The sequence below is a fragment of the Chiloscyllium plagiosum genome, unplaced genomic scaffold, assembly GCF_037043375.1.
Source record: "Chiloscyllium plagiosum isolate Xiang-an unplaced genomic scaffold, Cpla_swu_hap1 HiC_scaffold_7, whole genome shotgun sequence".
NCBI lineage: Eukaryota > Metazoa > Chordata > Chondrichthyes > Orectolobiformes > Hemiscylliidae > Chiloscyllium > Chiloscyllium plagiosum.
In genome coordinates this window covers 102593567-102613945 of record NW_028270145.1, presented here as the reverse complement: position 1 = coordinate 102613945, position 20379 = coordinate 102593567, and the positions used below count along the sequence as shown (strand labels likewise).

General features: G+C 43.7%; 1 protein-coding gene across 3 annotated transcripts in view; it reads right to left on the bottom strand.

Annotated features, from left to right (window-relative positions):
• LOC122551780 (contactin-associated protein-like 5) overlaps positions 1 to 20379 on the bottom strand; it is a 1290980-nt gene that overhangs the window by 675713 nt on the left and 594888 nt on the right. The gene's annotated exons all lie outside the window — the stretch shown is intronic.

The window sequence follows — 20379 nt, the reverse complement described above, 5'->3', positions numbered from 1 at the left end:
GATTAAATATCATAGAAGATAACTTTTTTTCAGATTTAACACCTCATGCTCTACAGTACGAGTTCAAACCCCACCATTGTAGAGAGGAAATCTCATTAAAGTTCTGGAATTAAAATCTAGTCTAATTGTAATTCTATAACAGCTCTTTAATTTGGAGTGAATTATCAACATTCCAGGGGTGCTGATTGGTAGAGTAAATCAAATACCTGTACACACAGTAAACCCAGCTTCTAAAAATGTGTCGGTGTTTCTCTCAGATGTATACTATGGAGAGAAAATGAGTCACTTTTAGTTATTCATGGGATTGTGCTAGCATTTATTGTCCAACCCTAATAACCTTTGAATTGTGTGGGTTGCCAGGCCATTTCAGATGAGTGTTAAGACAACATTGCTGTGAGTCTGGAGTCACCTGTAGGCCAGACCAGGTAAGGATATCAGATTGCCTTCCCTACACGATATTACTGAAACAGATAGACCTTTATACCAATGCTTTCAACTGGGGACATGATTTGGAGATGCCGGTGTTGGACTGGGATGTACAAAGTTAAAAATCACACAACACCAGGTTTTAGTCCAACAGGTTTTTTGGAAGCATTAGCTTTTGGAGCGCTGCTCCTTCATCAGGTGGCTGTGGAGTACCAGATTGTAAGACACAGAATTTATCGCAAAGGTTTACAGTGTGAATGTAACTGAAATTATATATTGAAAAAGACCTGAAAGAACTGAAACCAACATGGTCATTCTAAAAGGTGACAGACTTAACAAACAATCCAGGTCTTTTACACTTTAAACTTTTGCTATAAATTCTGTGTCTTACAATCTTATACTCACAACCACCTGATGAAGGAGCAGCGCTCCGAAAGCTAGTGCTTCCAAATAAACCTGTTGGACTATAACCTGGTGTTGTGTGATTTTTAACCTTCAATTGGGCTAGCTTTTATTCCCAGATTTTTAAAATTAAAGTTCAACATCTGTTCTGGTGGGATTTGAATCCATATCTCCAGAACATTAGACCTTGGATTGTGTGATAAGTACTGTAAGGTGCCTTGCCACCATATACTATTTACATACTAATAACAAAATAACATCACTTACCTCAAAAGAGGCAATGGTATAAAAAATTTAGGCGGTTATTTTCTCTTGAAGGTAAGAAACTAACCATGACAATGGCAATCATAAAGACAGGCAAGTTAGTAACATGGAAATATTCAGAAGATCGAATAAGAACATATGTTATATTTCTGCAGGGTTGCTATTAAAGCTGTTAATGGGTTGTGCTGGACAGCAGATGAAAATCATCTCAAGAAACCTTGCTAAGCATACACAGGTTCTTGCAGCTCAGGGGCCAGTGTGGCTCAGAAGTTATCCAAGAATGAGAGAAAATGTACACCTGAAGGCTGCAATCTTTGAGCTGGGATCAGGACTGAGCAATTGTTGTTAATTAAGGCACGGTCATCAGTTAATATCATTTATCAGACTGTAAATGACATGATTAGGATTAATGAGAAGATGCCGAGTACAGTGAATTAGTCATTAGACCAAAACATGAAATAGCACAAGCAATTTAAGACCAAATGAGACAACCATACAGTTGTATCACAAATTTAATTTAAAAAGTGCATTTAATATGAAAATCACACTTCACAGCAGTGGATTCAAATTAAATTCACTCTCAGAAGGGGGAGATTTAGGAAGCACATTCCAGAGATGGCATCCAGGTCAATGAAGGCACAGCCTTATACTGTTGAATGAAAAGATATTGAGGTTAAGCAAGACTTTGGCTAGGCCACACTTAAGTCTATTGTGTTCAGTTCTGGTCACCACATTACAGGAAGAATGCGGAGGCTTTAGAGAGGGTGCAGAAGAGGTTTACCAGAATGCTGCCTGCATTAGTGGATATGAGCTATCAGGAGAGGCTAGAAAAACTCAGGTTGTTTTCTCTGGAGTGGCAGAGATTGAGGGGAGACTTTATAGAAGTCTATAAAATTCTGAGGTAGGGTTGATGGTCAGAATCTTCTTGCCAGATTTGAAATGTCTAAAACTAGTGGGTATGCATTTACGGTGAGAGGGGGAAAGTTCAAAGGAGATGTGAGGGACAGGTTTTTGATACAGAGAGTGGTAGGAGTCAGGAGCGTGCTGCAGGGGCAGTGGTGGAGGCAGATAGGATAGGGGCATTTAAGAGACTTTTTGATGAACCCATGAATCTGCAAGGGATGGAGGGATGTAGACCAAGGGCAGGCAGACGGGATTAGTTGAATGGGCCGAAGGGCCCATTCCTGTGCTGCACAGTCCTATGTTCTATGTTCTAAGAGCCCAGAATATGCGGAGCACAGAGATCTCACAGAGGATCGAGATAGCATAGGAAGAAGGCAGGTGGAATTTGAAAACAAGGATTAAAATTTGAAGATTGAGGTGTTTCCGACTAGGAGACATAGCAGGCTAGCAAGGACTGATGTAAAATAGCTGAAAAGATTTGTTACAAGCAATGATGGGGATAAGTGTTTTGGATGGGTTCAAATTTACAGAGAGTGCGAAGTGAGAGGACTCTCAGGAGCACATTGAGAATGACGTGAAATTGAATTCTATTACTTCAGGGCTTTAGGAGCCTGGAGCCATCTTGTAATGATGACACAGAGATGGTTTCCACTGGGTGGACAGAGTTTGTTAGAAAGATAATAGATTTCTGAGAATACTCTTTCAAAAGTGTAGCAGTAGGTTTAGTTATATCACAGATTACTATGTAAAATTGTATTTAGTATGAATATGTAATAAACAGAGCTTGGAAGAAGCTTTTGCCCGAAGATCTTACTTTCTTATTGACCAATCTGTCTTGAACCCAAACTCTTAGATAGAGCTTAAACAATCTGACCAAAGAGATACTGACTCGAGTACTACAGCACAAATTAAAATTGACATGGCGGGAAGATGAAATCTCCTCCTAGGTTATAATTAATCTGGCATTGAACCATGTGCCAAGACACCTGAGCAACAATGGAGATCCACCTCTCTGATTTTTCCCATCTAACTTGACTCTGTCCTACTGGAGCCTTGGATTCAATACATGTGACCTAATCATCATTAATTATACCACATTTTAAATTGAAATTGCAGAAGAGAAGTATATCAACAAAAATCATAGAATCATTGAACTTTACAGAAGGGGGTCATTCAACCCATCATGTCTATACTGGCTCCCAAAAGAGCGACCCAGCTAGTCCCACTCTCCAGCCCTTTCTCTATAGCCCTCTAACTTCATCACTTTCAAATATATACTCAGCTCTCTTTTGAAAGAAGAAGGCTAAGAGGGGATTTGATCGAGACACACAAGATGATCAGAGGATTAGATAGGGTAGACAGTGAAAGTCTTTTTTCCTAGGATGATGACGTCAGCTTGTATGAAGGGGCATAACTACAAATTGAGGTGTGATAGATTTAAGACAGATGTCAGAGGCAAGTTCTTTACGCAGAGAGTGGTAAGGGCGTGGAATGCCTTACCTGCCAATGTAGTTAACTCAGCCACATTAGGGAGATTTAAACAATCCTTAGGTAGGCACTTGGATGAGTTTGGGGTAGTGTAGGGGGAACAAGCTGAGAATGGCGCAACATCGAGGGCCGAAGGGCCTGTTCTGCGCTGTACTGTTCTATGTTCTATGTTCTATGTTCCATGTTCTATGAAACCTCCTATCGAATCCACCTCCACCACTGTCCCAGGCAGTGCATTCCAAAACGAACAACTACCTGAATAAAGACATTTCTTCTCTTTTCATTCCTAGCTCTTTTGCTGATAATCTTGAAATTGTGACATCTACTTACTGACATACTAACGAGTGGAAACAGAATATCCTTCTTTACTCTGTCAAAATGGTTCATAACTCTGAACACCTCTTAATCTTCTCCACTCCAAGGAGAATAAAACCAATCTCTCTAATCCTTCCTTGAATTTAAAATCCCTCATTCCTCATATCATTCCTGGTCACTTTGAACTCTCTCTAGGGTTTTCACATCTTTTCTTAAATGAAGTGCACATACTTTTTTATTTTTGTCAAGAGTAAATTTAAACAGTTTATTTCACATACCTATGATTTACCTGTGAAAATTCATTTTTTCTAAAGTTCATGTTAGACCTCTTGTCATGAATATTAATAGAGGTGCTGTAAAAGGTTTGGAGCTTTTTTCATATTAGACGGTTAGAAAATGTCTTAAATATTGGACAGAACAGAAGATTATGATAGCCCTAGGTTGGAATTGGGCAGAAATATCAGATGTTATTTCAATTCATTCATACCCATAGCTAATATCCATATAACCAGTTATCTCAAATTTAAGTGGAATAATGTGGATAAAATGAACCGGAGGGTGAAGTCGTAGATTTATTGCTGTGTTTTCCAAGTAAATTGTTTTACACATGCAACTTACAGCAATATGTACATGATACAGTAAAATCAGGGAATAAGATGTGCACAGGTTAAATCCAAAACTAATCAATGGAACAAAATGAACAATGACTGAGCTGTTAATCTATGGAAGAGGCTCTCAGGAAAATGATTGAAACATCAAGCATTGATTCGTTCAAATACACAATAAGTATGACTCTTCCAGAAAATAATGTGATAGGATACTGTAAATAAGTAATTTATATAAAAACATATGAATGAGGAATAGTACACCACTCATTCCATTGCTTCTGTCATTCAACAAGACCCTGACTGATCCAATTGTGGCCTCAACTTTATATTCCCACCTTCCTCTGATAACATTCAATTCCCTGTTAGTCAAGATTGTGTGAGGATCTGCCTCAAACATTTTCAATGCCATCCACTCCACTACTCATACAACTGTCCCTTTCTCACCAGTCAAAAGAACTGCAGATGCCATTTTCCAAACAAGACATTTCTGAAGAAGGATGATAGCTGAAACATTGACTTTGCCACCTCCTGATGTTGCCTGGCTTGCTGTGTTCGTCCAGCCTCCTGCTTATATTCTTGTCACCAGAAAGTTTAGCAAGCAATCCTTCGATCCAGCATCCAAAGTCATCGCAAAAGATTGTTATGCAGACAGAGCATGTAAATGGGATAGCTGGTTGAATATTATTGCTCATTGTGAGGAGAACTGAGTATAAAAGTAGGGAGGTTATGCTTCAGCTATATAGAGCATTGATGAGATCATGCGCACTATTGATCTACTTATTTAAGTAAGGTTGTTAGAAACATCTGAATTTTTTTAAATTTGCTTGCGGGTTGTGAATAAAAACAAATTCTAGATAATATCTGGAATTAGAAGGGGTCATCTTATGAGGAAGATTGGGTTGGCTATGCTTGTATCCACTGGAGGTTAGAACAGAAGAGGAACTGATTTTGAATGAAATGTGTTGGATCCTGCGAGATCTTGAAAGGGTAGATATGGAGCTGTTTCTTCTCCAGGGAGAATCGAGAGAGAATCTTCGATCCATGCCAAAAGGTTATCCCTTAAATTATAAGCTTTTATTTTCTCTGAATCACTGGGGATTTCCTTGCACAGCATCATAGACTGTTCGGTCCAATTAGTCCATACTGAACATAATCTCAAATTAAACTACTCCCACCTGCTGCTCCTGGCTCAAATTCCTCCGAGGTAAAACAGTGACTGCAGATGCTGGAAACCAGATTCTGGATTAGTGGTGCTGGAAGAGCACAGCAGTTCAGGCAGCATCCGAGGAGCTGTCCTTGGATGCTGCCTGAACTGCTGTGCTCTTCCAGCACCACTAATCCAGAATCAAATTCCTCCAAACCTTCACAATTCATATGCTTATCCAAATGTCTTTTAAACTTTGTAATTGTGCCCACATCCACCATTTCCCGAGGTAAGTTCATTCCACTCATGGACCAACCCCTGTGTGAAAAATTTGCCCCCGTGTCTTTTTTAAATCTCCCTCCTCTCACCTTAAAATGTGCGCCCCGGTCTTAAAATCCCCCATTCCAGGGAAAAGACAATTATCATTAACTCTTGTCGTCGATGCGAATACTGAGTCACAAATAAGTAGAATGGATGGCTTTGAGGTATGTAGAGAAGAGGTGTTGGAAATCCTGGAAAAGGTGAAAATAGATAAGTCCCCTGGGCCTGATGGCATTTATCCTAGGATTCTCTGGGAAGCAAGGGAGGAGATTGCAGAGCCATTGGCCTTGATTTTTATGTCCTCTTTGTCTACAGGAGTAGTGCCAGAAGACTGGAGGATAGCAAATGTGGTTCCCTTGTTCAAAAAGGGGAGTAGGGATAACCCTAGTAACTATAGGCCGGTGAGTCTCACTTCTGTTGTGGGCAAAGTCTTAGAGAGAATTGTAAGGGATAGGATTTATGCACATCTGGATAGGAATAATGTGATCAAGGATAGTCAGCATGGTTTTGTGAAGGGCAGGTCGTGCCTCACAAACCTTATTGAATTCTTTGAAAAGGTGACGAAGGAGGTTGATGAGGGGAAAGCGGTAGATGTGGTATATATGGATTTTAGTAAGGCGTTTGATAAGGTTCCCCATGGTAGGCTACTGCAGAAAATACGGAGATATGGCATTGAGGGTGAGTTGGAGGTTTGGATTAGGAATTGGCTGGATGGAAGAAGACAGAGGGTAGTAGTTGATGGCAAAGTTTCTTCATGGAGTGCCGTCACTAGCGGTGTTCCGCAAGGATCTGTTTTGGGACCATTGCTGTTTGTCATTTTTATAAATGACCTGGAAGAGGGGTTAGAAGGTTGGGTGAGCAAGTTTGCGGATGATACGAAAGTCGGAGGAGTTGTTGACAGTGAGGAAGGATGTGGCAGGTTACAGCAGGATATAGAGAAGCTGCAGAGCTGGACAGAAAGGTGGCAAATGGAATTCAATGTAGCTAAGTGTGAGGTGATTCACTTTGGGAAGAATAACAAAAAGATGGGGTACTGGGCTAATGGTCGGATACTTGGTAGTGTGGATGAGCAGAGGGATCTTGGTGTCCATGTACACAGATCTCTGAAAGTTGCCACCCAGGTAAATAGTGCGGTGAGGAAGGCATATGGTGTACTGGCTTTTATTGGTAGAGGAATTGAGTTCCGGAGTCCTGAGGTCATGATGCAGTTGTATAAGACTCTGGTGCGGCCGCATCTGGAATATTGTGTGCAGTTTTGGTCGCCATACTATAGGAAGGACGTGGAGGCACTGGAACGGGTGCAGAGGAGGTTTACCAGAATGTTGCCTGGTATGGAAGGAAGATCGTATGAGGAAAGACTGAGACACTTAGGGCTGTTTTCATTAGAGAAAAGACGGTTTAGGGGTGACTTGATTGAGGTGTACAAGATGATTAGGGGGTTAGATAGGGTTGACAGTGTGAACCTTTTCCCGCGTATGGAGTCGGGTATTACAAGGGGGCATAGCTTTAAATTAAGGGGGGTTAGATATAGGACTGAAGTTAGGGGTAGGTTCTTTACTCAGCGAGTCGTAAGTTCATGGAATGCCCTGCCAGTAGCAGTGGTGGACTCTCCCTCTTTATGGGCATTTAAGCGGGCATTGGATAGGTATATGGAGGATAGTGGGTTAGTATAGGTTAGGTGGGCTTGGATCGGCGCAACATCGAGGGCCAAAGGGCCTGTACTGCGCTGTATTCTTCTATGTTCTATCTATGTTCTATACATACCTCTCATTGTTTTTTTTAATTTCTACCTGGTCATCTGTCAACCTCCTATGCTCCAGTGAACAAAGTCTCAGCCTATCCAGCCTTTCTTTATAACTCAATCCTTCCATACCTGGCAACACCCTGGTAAATCTCTTTTGAAACCTTTCCAACTTAATAATATCCTTCTTATAACAGGGCAACCAGAACTGAAAACAGTGTTTCAGACGAAGCCTCACCAATTCCCTCTAGAAACTCAGCATGACTTCCCAACTCCTACACTCGAAGGACTGAGCAATGAGGACAAGCGTGCCAAATGCCTTTTTAACAACCCTGTCTATACATAATGCTAACTTCAAAGAATTTTAAAATTCAAACCTGTAACTCTGATTATTGTAGATTGTCATGATTTGTAATCAACACTGGACTGTTGTGTGTAGAATCATAGAATCCCTACAGGGTGGGAGCAGGCCATTCAGCCTATCAGGTCCACCCGTGCCCTTTGGATAATCAAGGTTCCTCTATATTGTGAGGAATGTATTTATTTATCAGTAAGATGAGGGGACGAAATGTAATACCTCCAGGTTTGCAGATGACACAAGCTGGGTGGGACAGGGAACTTTGAGGAAGACACGAAAGTGTGATTTGGACATGTTGAGTGAGTGGGTAAATGCATGGTAAATGAAGTGTAATATGGATAACTTTGAAGTTATCCACTTTGGTAGCAGAAGCAGGAAGGCAGATTATTACCTGAATGGCAATATGTTATGAAAGGGAGAGGTGCAATGCGATGTGTTCTTAAACATAGCTATTGAAAACAAAAATGCAGGTACAGCAGAGAGCGATGAATGCAAGTTGTATGTTGTGAGAGGATTTGAGTAGAGGAGCAAATGTACACGGTATTGCTGAGACCATACCAGAGTACCGTGTGAAATTTTGATCTCTGTATCTGAGGAAGGATCTGCTAGCTATGAAAAGGATGCAAAAAAGTTTTGCCAGACTGATTGCTGGGATTACATAATTGACATATGAAGAGAGCAGGACTGGTTAGGACAGTCCAAACTGGAGAAACAGCATCTCATCTTCAGACTAGGCACCTTACAACCTTCTGGACTTAAGATTGAGTTCACACCTTCAAATTGTAAACTCAATCCCATTCCTTCCCTTTCTTTTAGCTTTACTAGTTACATTCTGATGCCATGTCCTTTCCCCCCTCCCTCCACTCCAGTGTGACAAACTGCTCTTTCCAGTCTGGCAGTTAGACACACCATTGCTTTGCCATTCTCACATTCCGATCACTTAATTTGAAATATGAACATTCTTTCTCCACCACTGATAAACACCCACCCTCCTTCCCAAATATTGCATAAATGCTGGCCCCTCCACACTTCGCATCAGCTCTGATGAAAAGTCATCTCAACTCGAAACGTTAGCTTGCTCTGTCTGCTGTGCTCTTCCAGCACCACTAATCCAGAATCCCCTACCATTAACCTTGCGGCCTGAGCCGCTGTGATTGCCAGCATTTTTCGTTATCAGTGGTGATGGTGGGTTTTTTTTTGGACTGAAAGCTTGTGACCAGCAGTTTGCCGCAAGGATTGATGTTGGGTCCACTGCTTTTTGTCATTTACATAAATGATGTGGATGTGAATATAGGAGGTATGGTTAGTAAGCTTGCAGACACTAAGATAGGTAGTAGTGGACAGCAAAGAAGGTTATCTTAGAGGGTAACAGTACCTTGATCAGATGGACCAATGGACCGAGGCAAGGCAGGTGAGGTTTAATTTAGATAAACCTAAGATGCTGTATTTTGGTAGGACAAATCATCGCAAGATTTAAAAGGTTAATGGTAGGGGATTCTGGATTAGTGGTGCTGGAAGAGCACAGCAGTTCAGGCAGCATCCAAGGAGCAGTAAAATTGACGTTTCGGGCAAAAGCCCTTCATCAGGAATACAGGCAGAGAGCCTGAAGCGTGGAGAGATAAGTGAGAGGAGGGTGGGGGTGGGGAGAAAGTAGCATAGAGTACAATAGGTGAGTGGGGGAAGGGATGAAGATGATAGGCCGGGGGGGTGGGAGGGTGGAGTGGATAGGTGGAAAAGAAGATAGGCAGGTAGGACAAGTCATGGGGACAGTGCTGAGCTGGAAGTTGGGACCTGCGGTGAGGTGGGGGAAGGGGAAATGAGGAAACTGTTGAAGTCCACATTGATGCCCTGGGGTTGAAGTGTTCCGAGGCGGAAGATGAGGCGTTCTTCCTCCAGGTGTCTGGTGGTGAGGGAGTGGCGGTGAAGGTGGCCCAGGACCTCCATGTCCTCGGCAGAGTGGGAGGGGGAGTTGTAATGTTGGGCCACAGGGCGGTGTGGTTGATTGGTGCGGGTGTCCCGGAGATGTTCCCTAAAGTGCTCTGCTAGGAGGCGTCCAGTCTCCCCAATGTAGAGGAGACCGCATCGGGAGCAACGGATACCATAAATGATATTGGTGGATGTGCAGGTAAAACTTTGATGGATGTGGAAGGCTCCTTTAGGGCCTTGGATGGAGGTGAGGAAGGAGGTGTGGGCGCAGGTTTTACAGTTCTGCGGTGGCAGGGGAAAGTGCCAGGATGGGAGGGTGGATCGTAGGGGGGCGTGGACCTGACCAGGTAGTCACGGAGGGAACGGTCTTTGCGGAAGGCGGAAAGGGGTGGGGAGGGAAATATATCCCTGGTGGTGGGGTCTGTTTGGAGGTGGCAGAAATGTTGGCGGATGATTTGGTTTATGCGAAGGTTGGTAGGGCGGAAGGTGAGCACCAAGGGCGTTCTGTCCTTGTTACGGTTGGAGGGGTAAGGTCTGAGGGCGGAGGTGCGGGATGTGGACGAGATGCTTTGGAGGGCATCTTTAACCACATGGGAAGGGAAATTGCGGTCTCTAAAGAAGGAAGCCATGTGGTGTATTCTGTGGTGGAACTGGTCCTCCAGGGAGCAGATACGGCGGAGGCGGAGGAATTGGGAATACGGGATGGCATTTTTGCAGGAGGTGGGGTGGGAAGAGGTGTAATCCAGGTAGCTGTGGGAGTCGGTGGGTTTGTAAAAAATGTCGGTGTCAAGTCGGTCGTCATTAATGGAGATGGAGAGGTCTAGGAAGGGGAGGGAGGTCTCAGAGATGGTCCAGGTAAATTTAAGGTCAGGGTGGAATGTGTTGGTGAAGTTGATGAATTGCTCAACCTCCTCACGAGAGCACGAGGTGGCGCCGATGTAGTCATCAATGTTGCGGAGGAAGCGGTGGGGAGTGGTGCCGGTGTAATTACGGAAGATCGACTGTTCTACATAGCCATCAAAGAGACAGGCATAGCTGGGGCCCATACATGTGCCCATGGCTACCCCTTTGGTCTGGAAGAGGTGGGAGGATTCGAAGGAGAAATTGTTAAGGGTGAGGACCAGTTCGGCCAAATGAATGAGAGTGTCGGTGGAAGGGTCCTGTTGGGGAGGTCGGGACAGGAAGAAACGGAGGGCTTGGAGGCCCTGGTCATGGCGGATGGAGGTGTAGAGGGATTGGATATCCATGGTGAAGATGAGGCATTGGGGGCCGGGGTAACGGAAGTCTTGGAGGAGGTGGAGGGTGGTGTCTCGAACGCATGTGGAGAGTTCCTGGAATAGGGGGGATAGGACAGTGTCGAGGTAGGTAGAAATGAGTTCAGTGGGGCAGGAGCATGCTGAGACAATGGGTCGGCCAGGGTGGTCAGGCTTGTGGATCTTGGGAAGGAGGTAGAACTGGGCAGTGCGGGGTTCCCGGACTATGAGGTTGGAAGCTGTGGGTGGGAGATCTCCTGAGGTGATGAGGTTCTGTATTGTCTGGGAGATGATGGTTTGGCGATGAGGGGTGGGGTCATGGTCGAGGGGGCGGTAGGAAGAGGTGTCCTTGAGTTGGCATTTGGCTTCAGCGGTGTAAAGGTCAGTGCGCCAGACTACCACTGCGCCCCCTTTATCCGCTGGCTTGATGGTGAGGTCGGGATTGGAGCAGAGGGATTGGAGGGCTGCGCGTTGTGAGGGTGAAAGGTTGGAGTGGGGGAGGGGGGTAGACAGGTTGAGGCGGTTAATGTCCTGGTGGCAGTTGGAAATGAAGAGGTCGAGGGCAGGTAATAGGCCAGCGCGGGGTGTCCAGGTGGATGCAGTGTGTTGAAGGTGGGCGAAGGGGTCCTGGGAAGGTGGGCGGGAGTCCTGATTGTGAAAGAAAGCTCGGAGGTGGAAGCAGAGGAAGAAGTGTTCGACGTCACGGCGTGTATGAAATTCATTGATGCGTGGACGGAGGGGGACGAAGGTGAGTCCTTTGCTGAGGACTGATCGCTTGTCCTCAGTGAGGGGAAGGTCTGGAGGGATGGTGAAAACTCGGCAGGGCTTGGAGCTGGGATCTGGTGTGGGTGTGGAGCTGGAAGTGGGGGTGGAGCCGGTAACTGGAGTGGGTGTGGTGGTGGGGGGAATGGGGGTGAAGTCATGAGCAGGGGTGGTGTTCCCCTCAGGGTTCTGGGGGGCGGGGATGGTGACAGTGGGATCTGTAGGGGGGGTGTCAGCAGAATGCAGGTGAGTGGCATTGGGGGTTAATGGTAGGGCCCTGGGGAGTGTTGACAAACAATAGGACCTAAGGGTGCAGGTACATAGTTTCTTGAAAGTGGAGTCACAAGTAGACAAGGTGGTAAAGAAGGTGTTTGGTACTCCTGCCTTCACTTTTCAGTACATTGACTGCAGAAGTTGGGAGGTTATGTCACTGCTGTACAGGACATTGGTGAGGCCATTTTTCAAATACTACATCCAGTGTTCAAGGCAAGATTTTGTTAAAACTGAAAGATTTCAGAAAAGATTTACAAATATGTCTCTGGGATTGGAGGGTTTGAGTTATAGCAAGAGGCTGAATCGGCTGAATAGGCAGGGATTTTTTCCCTGCATCATTGGAGGCTGAAGGGTGACTTTACAGAAGTTTATGGATAGGATGCTAAGTTCTTTTGCCACGATAGGGAAGTCGAAAGCTGGAGAGCATAGATTTAAGGTGAGAGGGAAAGATTTAAAAGAGACCTGAGGGGCAACATTTTCACGCAGAGGGCGGTGCATGTATTGAAAGAGCTGCCAGAGGAAGTGCTGGGGGTTGGTACAATTACAACATTTAAAAGGCCTCTGAATGGGTATATGAATAGGAAGGGTTTGGAGGGATGTGGGCTACATGCTCAAAAATGAGACTAGATCAGTTAGGATTTCTGTTCAGAGACAAAAAAAAACTGCAGAAGCTGGATTCCAAGGTAGACAAGCAGGAGGCTGGAAGAACACAGCAAGGCAGGCAGCATCAGGAGGTGGTGAGGCCAACGTTTTGGGTGTAACCCTTCTTCAGGACTGAGGGTGAGTGTGAGGGGAGCCACAGACAAAGGGGGTGGGGAGGTCAGGGTGTTGAGGTGGGGTAGTGAAGGCAGGTAGAGCGCATGTCCTGGTTGGCCAATGGGAGGAATGAATCCAGTTGGTGGCTGGAAGGAAGGGTCAACGAGAGGAATGGAAGAGGATGGGGGGGAGGGGGGGCTGGGAAGGGAGTCGGGAGTGTTGAGACAAAGAACAAAGAAAAAAACAAAGAAAATTTACAGTCTGGGAACAGGCCCTTCGGCCCTCCAAGCCTGAGCCGATCCAATGTACTTTCTAAACATGTCGCCCAATTCCTAAGCATCTGTAACCCTCTGCTCTCCACCTACTCATGAATCTGTCCAGACGCATGTTAAACGAATCTACCGTGCCTGCCTCTACCACCTCTACTGGCAACGCATTCCAGACACCCACCACCCTCTGTGTGAAGTACTTGCTGCGTGTATCCCCCTTAAGCTTTTCACTTCTCACCTTGAAAGCGTGACCTCTCGGTATTGAATCCTTCACCCTGGGAAAAAGCTTATCTCTATCTATCCTATCTATACCCTTCATGATTTTGTAGACCTCAATCAGCACCCCCATCTCCTTTTTTCTAATGAAAACTAACCTAACCTACTCAATCTCTCTTCAGAGCTAGTACCTTCCATCCCAGACAACATCCTCGTAAACCTTCTCTGCACCCTCTCCAAAGCAATCACATCTTTTTGGTAACGTGGCGACCAGAACTGTACAAAGTATTCTAAATGCGGTCAAACCAATGTCTTGTACAATTTTAACATGACCTGCCAACTCTTATACTCAATACCCCGTCTGAGTCCTCTGAGTTGTAGGCTGCCCAGGCAGAAGATGAGGTGTTGTTCCTCCACCCTTGAAATACCAGGTATCTTCCCCTGCACCTGGAAAAGTTGCAAATCCTGCCAGTACACCACCCCTTCACGTCCATTCAGGTGAGACAGGTTCACCTGCCTCTCTTCCAACGTAGTTTACTGCATCAGGTGCTCCCGCTGTGATCTTCTCTACATTGGGGAGACCAAACATAAACTAAGAGAACGTTTCACCAAATATCTCAGCTGGAACCGCAGGGGCTGACCTTACCTCCCAGTTACCGCCCACTTTAATTCCCCTTACCACTCCCTTTCCCACATGATTATCCTTGGCCTCCTCCATTGCCACAGCGAATCAAACCACAAATTCGAGCAACAACACCTCATCTCCTGCCTGGGCAGCCTACAGCCCGGAGGACTCAACATTGAGTTCTCCAATTTCAATAACTTCCCTTCCCATCCTCCGTCTCCCGTCCCAGCTCTGCCCCCTCCCTTCCATTTTTCTCATTGACCCTTCCTTCTAGCTACTAACCGGATTCATTCCTCCCATCGACCAACCAGCTTGTACCATCCACCTGTCTTCACCTATCCCTGCCTCACCACCCTGTCCTCCTCCCCAACTCCTTTATCTGCAGCTCCCCCTACACCCACCTCCAGTCCTGAAGAAGGGTTACATCCAAATCGTCGACTTCTGCACCTCGTGATGCTAGGATATCTGGTCGGCGTGGATAAGTTGGACCAAAAGGTCTGTTTCTGCATTGTACAGTTCTATGACTCTATATTCAATGCAGTTGAGAAGAATTAGGGGGATCTCATTGAGGCTTATTAAATTCGAACAGTATAGACAGGGTAAACACAGCAAAAATATTCATGAAGACCTGGGGAGTCTAGAACCAGGAGGCTCAGACCAAAGATACAGAGTAGGCCTTCAGTCCTGAGCTGAGAAGAAAATTCTTCATCTAGAGAATGGTGAGCCTGTGAAATGCTCTGTCACAGAAAGCAGTTGAAGCAAAAACACTGAATGTTTTCAAGGGTTATATAACTATAGATCTTAGGGCTAAAGGGATCAAACAGGAAGAAGAAGGAACAGGATACTGAGTTGTACAATCGGCCATGATCACATTGAATGGCAAAGGGCTGAATGGCCTACTCCTCTTCCTACTTTCCATGTTTCTATGTTTGTGTTTTTCTAATTATCTTATTTCCATGCTATGAAGTCTATTCTCTCGCTGTGTATCCTATTGTTTTACCTTGGCTACTGTCTGACGCTGAACGGACCTGTTCAAACCTTGGTATCCTCTTAGATTCAGAGCTGAGCTTCTGAGCCCATATCTATTTCTCAACAAGACCTTCTGCTTCTACCTCTCTAACAATGTCCATCTTCACCCCTCCATCAGGCAAGATCTTTTATTTGTCTCCTTTGTTACCTTTAGATTGAATATTCCACTGTTGTTCTGACTGGTCTCCCAACATCCACCTTTCTTAAACTTGACCTCATCTAAATCTCTGCTAATCACATCTTAATTCACATCATGTCTGGCAGTACATCAAATTATAAAATAAAATAGAACTCTGAGGTACAGAAGGAGAGATTTTCATGGGTAACAAAAAATAATCTGATATGCTAAGTTTTGAGGAGCATTCTAAAATAGGATAGAGGGTTCAACAGGCAAAGATTTTTAGAGGCAGAATTCGAGAGTTGATGGGGTAGGCAGCTAAATGAATGGCTCCCAAAAACTGGAGTAATGAAACTGGAGATGAGTTGGGCCCAGAACTGCAGGGATAAAGACACGGATCCAAATTATGTGTGATAACAATCATGAACAGAATTAGAGGAGGATGTTGTGCCAACTGCTGTAACGAGATAGAGAAAGTGGAAGAACAGATATGCATTGCACACCTCTGAACACAGCAGTCTCTCGATAGCAGACAGAAGTTTCAGCTAAGGCTACACATTCAATTATCTGGAGTAGAACATGAACTCATAACCTTCTGACAGAGAGAGGTATGCTACCATAAGCAAAGGCCCATACTTAACTCACCAGCAAAAATCATTTACTTAATTGTAATATTAAATCCAATAAAGAATTCTAAATCTTTCATAAAGAAGAAGGATTAACTGGGAGATGGATAATCTCTCTTTATAGAAAGCTACATAGATAAGCTTGCAAACTGTGGAGGGTTCTCAACTGAGTAGCATGTTAATTAAATTCCATAAAACTCAGAAAGTAGGTTGTTAACTTGACAGTTTTCCCTCTTGCTAAGAACAGCTCATAATTCTTTTTGGAGCTTCTACTAAATTAATGCTTTGTTCTGGTTTTTCGATTCCAGAGGAAACAAAAAGAGACACACAAAGTGTTAAGAATATTTATGGGGTATAAGCAAAGGTTAGAGAGAGAGAGAAGGGGTGGGGAGGAGGTGCAGAGAATGTGAACATGGTAAGTGAGCAGGCACAGGCTAATTCTTTGCATTCATAAATGTGAAATGATGTGTCATGTGTGAATTTAATTAAATTGAAGATGACATCGAGGGAGCTGCTGAAGGCACATTATCAAAATGCCCTGCAACATAGTTAGATTAATTTTGATACTCTGCATTTCCTTTATTACAGCAGATCACTGTGGTGCCACTTCATTAGTTATAACATATCATTTTGAGTGCAATATTTCTGAGGTACTGAAACAAGGTATTAAACATCATAGCTGCAGTACATGGATCAAGGGTAAGTTGCTTTCATTGATAGTCTTGCTTCAGAAGTTAATGCATTTTACACAACAGATAAAATATAAATGATGTTACCATCTAGCTTTTGCAGACGAGAAGCTTACCAGGAGAGAATTGGAATGTCTCCCATTCTATATAATACATATGATCAAAAAGCCCCACTCACTCATCGCCCCGTCATTACTGACCCGTTCTGGCTCTCTATGCACTGCACTACAACCTTAGAAATCTCAATCCTTGGATGGTTTCATACCAGCCTCCCCGATCTCCACACCTGACCCCTGCCTAGCTATGCAACTTCTGCTCTCCTCAGCCCAAGAGGAGCATGGGAGATGCTATGAGTTTCAGAAAAGAATTCCATTCTGAAGGGAAATGAAGACTGAACATAGCAATCGTGAAGAGGGACAAAAAAGGCACTGGAAGAGCAAATCATGAGCTTTGGTTGGTAACTAAAGGTCACATATGTAAGTAACAGCATTAATTCGTGAGGCAGTCATGGTCAGTTCTGTAGGTACTTGAGTGAAATAAGATAGAAGCCATATAGTCCTGGGATAAGTTGGTATTAACTTGGAAGAGGGGAACATACTGATAGATTTGGGTCTCATGGGTGAGAAAGAGACAAAGGAAAAAAGGCAAAGGGTGGAGGAGGCCACAAGAATTACTTCTTGATGTGTGTTAAGGTAGTCGATCTCAACAGCAGTAACTCTGAAGGTAATGCCCCCCCAGCACCTTAAAGCAAGTGGGAGAATGTGAAGAACAACAATTATGACATCTGTCACACACAGAAATAGCTCAAAGTTGTTCATAAAGGCTTACCTCCAGATTGCAATCTTAGGGAAGTGTATATCCACATGTGGGGATGTCATGTGAGACCAGGTAGGGTTGTGGAATTGTCACTTGACTCAGCTAATGTTCTGGGGACCTGGGCTTGAATCCCGCCACAGCAGATGGTGGAATTTGAATAAGGTGAGGCGAAAGTGAGGACTGCAGATGCTGGAGATTAGAGTTGAGAGCGTGGTGCTGGAAAAGCACAGCAGGTCAGGCAGCATCTGAGGAGCAGGAGAATCGATGTTTCGGGCAAAAGCCCTTCACTCCGATGAAGGGCTTTTGCCTGAAATGTCGATTTTCCTGCTCCTCGGAATTTGAGTAAGAATCTACTGATGACCATGAAATCAATGCGCTTTGTTGGAAAAACCCATCTAGTCACTCACTAATTTCCTTGACTGAAGAAAATCTGCCATCTTCACTTGTCCTGGCCTACGTTTGACTCCAGACCCACAGCAATGTGGTTACTCTCAACTGCCCTCTAAACCACCTGATGAAGATGCAGTGCTCCGAAAGCTAGTGCCTCCAAATAAACTATAACCTCGTGTTAGGTGATTTTTAAATTTGTAAATCCTCTAAAATGGTTTAGCAAGCCACTCAGTTCAAGGACAGCAAGGGACTGGCATTAAATGCCGGCCAGCCATTCATGCCCATGTCTCAGGAGTGAATAAAAAATAGCATGAGCTGGCCTCAGTTCTAATGCTCACTCTAGTCACAGACTCCTTGTCAAGTCATTGCCCATGCAATGCATGGAATGAGTATAAAACAGCCAGAATAAGGACCTTAAGGAAGGGCTTTTGAAAATATTAACAGTGTGTGAGAGCTATATGTCTAAGTTAGTTATAATGATTTTCGCAGAAGTGACAGAATTCTTGTACTGGACTAAACATGGTCTGATTTTCAATTTATTCCACCAGTTTGCTTTCAAACTGGAACTCTTCATGTGATGCACATCATTAAGCTATAATTAATTAGACCTAGTAACCATTTCTATATTTACTTCAGTTAATTATCATGATCCAGGGATGAGGAATTATCAGTAAAGCTTTTACAGCAAAGATAAATTCTGCACTTTCAATTCAGCGTGAGCTTCATACATTTTCATGAGGGGAGTTAATCCAACATAGACTTTGGATCGAACCTGTGGCTTAGTTCCACATTAAGTCAGGGACTTATCAGCGAAGCCATCGGGGAGCCTGAAGTGGCTTTTAGCAAGAGTGTCCGTGCATATTAAAGGGAGTAAAGAAAGAGATAGCGGAGAAACTATTACATTATACATAACAAATCATTAGAAATGGGAACAGTGCCAGAGAGCTGTCAGACAGCCAGTGACATGTTTATATTTGAAGAAGAAAGAGAAATAAGTCCAGGTATCTGAAGTGTCATTAGCTTAATGTTTGTGGCAGAAAAGATAACGTAATCCTTACTCAATGGCATAATAGTTAAACATCTAAAAACTGAAAATGCAATGAATAGTCAGACTGGATTTCAATAGCTAGGGTTAGATTTGACCAAAGTTATTGAATTCTTTGTAGAAGTAAAAATAACAATTGATAATGGCAATGTGCAAGATGTAATATTTTCAACTGGTTTTGGATAAGGTGCCACCAAATGGACTTATGATTAATATTAGTGCATCCAGAGTTAGGAACAAGTAACAGAGAAGATAGCAAGTTGCCTATAAAACTAAAAAGGGGAGGCGAGTGATTGAGGGAATCAAGCAGACAAAAGGTGGGCACATGGGAATGATGCTTGAACCACCGTTTCTCACAATGTGCATGCATTAAAAACTCCTGACTTTTAACTGCTGAAATTGAATTCCTTTGGAACACAATAATTATAACATTTATATAGTGCATTTTATGTCATAAAAAATTCCGCCATCCTTGACAGGAGATAATACTTGGCCAGAAGCAATGTAAGAACCAATTAAGAAAGGTGTCAAAAAACATGATAAACTTCAAAGGAGTGTCTTAAAGGCTGATCAGCTTAGGGAGAGGAGTTCAGATCTTGTGGCTAGTGCAAACTGAAGGTACATCCAACAGTGGTGGCTGAATTACAATCTGAGAAATGTAAGAGGCCCAAGATAAGGGAGCAGAGAAATGCAACGGTATGCTGGTCTGGACGTAAGGATTGGAAAACAAAGGTAGGGTTTTTAAATAAAAGCGAACAAAGTATGGGAAACTCTGCAGATCTCGCAGCCTTTGTGGAAACAGTGAGAAATACTGTTAACATTTTGTATTCAGTATGGCTCTTCCTCAGAACTGAAGAGAGATTTGAAAAAAGTAGTGAAGTTATGCTGTGAAAAAAGGACAGCACCTCCTGTCACCAATGATTACAGGCAATTATGTATAGACATACATCCGGAAATGCACACACTATGATTCCATGGTTATGGCTACATTGGACTGATGCTTGACTGGATTGTGAGACAACTCACTCAATTTCCGTACAAGCCCCCAGACTCTGCAGACTTGACAGTACTATGTCTGCTGTTGTAACTTCCTATACCAGATGGTCCATCCAGTTTCATTGCATGAACTGAATTGCATGCTAAGCCATTTCAGAGTTAACAGTCGACCACATTGTGGATCCTGAATCACACTTCGGCCAGACCAGGTAACAGCGGCAATTTCCTTCCCTGAAGGACACTAGTGAGCCACATAAGTTTTTTTTATGACAATCAACAGTCGTTATCATGAGCCTTTAATTTCACATTTTTATTGAAGGCAAATTCGACCATCTGCGGTGGTGGCATCCAAAAGCAGAATCCCAGCACATTAGCTGGATCTCTGGATTACTCAGCCATTGCGTCCTCTGCACACTCACCAGAATTCCTGCAGGTTGCATAGTTCCTCAAAAAAATTATCCTTAAACACTACACTTATCAGTCTGCACTCTGGTGTAAACTACTGCACACCACAGCAGGAATATGTTTCACAATGCATTCAAACACAGATAGTTTGGTCATAAATTACATATGCAACTGGAGAAGTGAGGTTTTATTTTTGGATCCAAGATGTAATTAAG